Raw genomic sequence first — 1,327 nt, forward strand, 5'->3', positions numbered from 1 at the left:
AGAAAAAAGAAACTATAGAGAAAACTACTCATAAATGAATAGAAGCAAAAAATAGTTGTGATTAACTGTACTAAAAAAGGAGCATATATCCTTATTTTTAATGGCTTATTACAACTCAGAAATAAAAAGAAAAAATAAATATAGCAGAAAAGAAAAAAAATATAAAAAACTACTCAGAAATGAGCATAGATGCGCTTATAGAGGAAAATCAACTTAAATTCATAACGAATTTCAGTCGAAATCCGTATGAATTTAGGCTAATTTTCCTATATAAGGGCATCTATTTTCATTTTCAGAGGAGCTCAATATGATAGAGAGGGAGGGGCTTATAAACCGGTCCGATTTCCCTTCGGTTGACGAGGTGGGACTAAACTCTGGCCGCAACGAGGACCAACCCTTTGGTCCCGGTTCGTCCCACCAACCGGGACCAATGGTGTTGGGCCAAGAGCGAGGCCCATTGGTCCCGGTTCGTCCCACCAACCGGGACCAATAGGTCCAGCCGAACCGAGACCAATGGCCCACGTGGCTCGGCCGGCCCCCGGGCTCAAGAACCGGGTCCAATGCCCCATTGATCCCGGTTCTGGATTGAACCGGGACTAATGGGCTGGACCGGCTGGACCATTGCCCCCTTTTCTACTAGTGTTAGAAGCCATGGCACATAGATCACAGTTCCAATTGAAGCAAGCTAACACAAAAATTATGTACTCAGTGGATAACCATCAAGCAGCTGTAGCCATCCATCCACACGCTTCCAAGCAGACAAGGCGATGAAGCAAACACCTATGCAGCAGCTAACTACCTCAAGCCATACCGGCAGCTCCGCGGTGGCGCACGCATGCTATACCGGGCTCTCCAGGACCGGCTCCCGTCCGGCCGTCTCCGCCCTCCTGGAGCCGTCCTTCGCTGCCGGAACCGGGAGAGCAGGGCGCGCGCGGCAGACGGGGCAGGTGGCGTGCGCGCAGAGCCAGACATCGACGCAGCCGACATGGAACGCGTGCCTGCACCCGGGCAGGGCGCGCACCGCGTCGCCGTCCTGCATGGCGCTCAGGCACACCGCGCACTCCTCCCTTACCTCGCTGCCGTCGCCACGCGCCTCCGCCTTGAATCTGACCACCGGCATGGCTGCCAGCGCCGCCTTGTCGAGCCCCCCTCCGCCGGCCCTCTTCCTCGCCGGCCCCGGCTGCCGTGCTGGATCCCGTCCGATGCACGCCGTCCCGCCCGCTCCACCGTACGTATAGGTAGTTGAGGTATAGTATCACCCCGTAGAGTGCGAGGCACACCGCCGTGAACGCCGCCACGAGCTCCAGCGTCCCGCTGGAGCTGCAGC

General features: G+C 55.3%; 1 pseudogene; it reads right to left on the reverse strand.

The window, feature by feature from the left end:
- Window positions 1–683: 683 nt before the first annotated feature.
- The window catches only part of LOC119292561, a 959-nt pseudogene continuing 315 nt past the window's right edge, over window positions 684–1,327 (reverse strand).

This window comes from Triticum dicoccoides, chromosome 4B (assembly GCF_002162155.2).
Source record: "Triticum dicoccoides isolate Atlit2015 ecotype Zavitan chromosome 4B, WEW_v2.0, whole genome shotgun sequence".
NCBI classification, from domain to species: Eukaryota; Viridiplantae; Streptophyta; class Magnoliopsida; order Poales; family Poaceae; genus Triticum; species Triticum dicoccoides.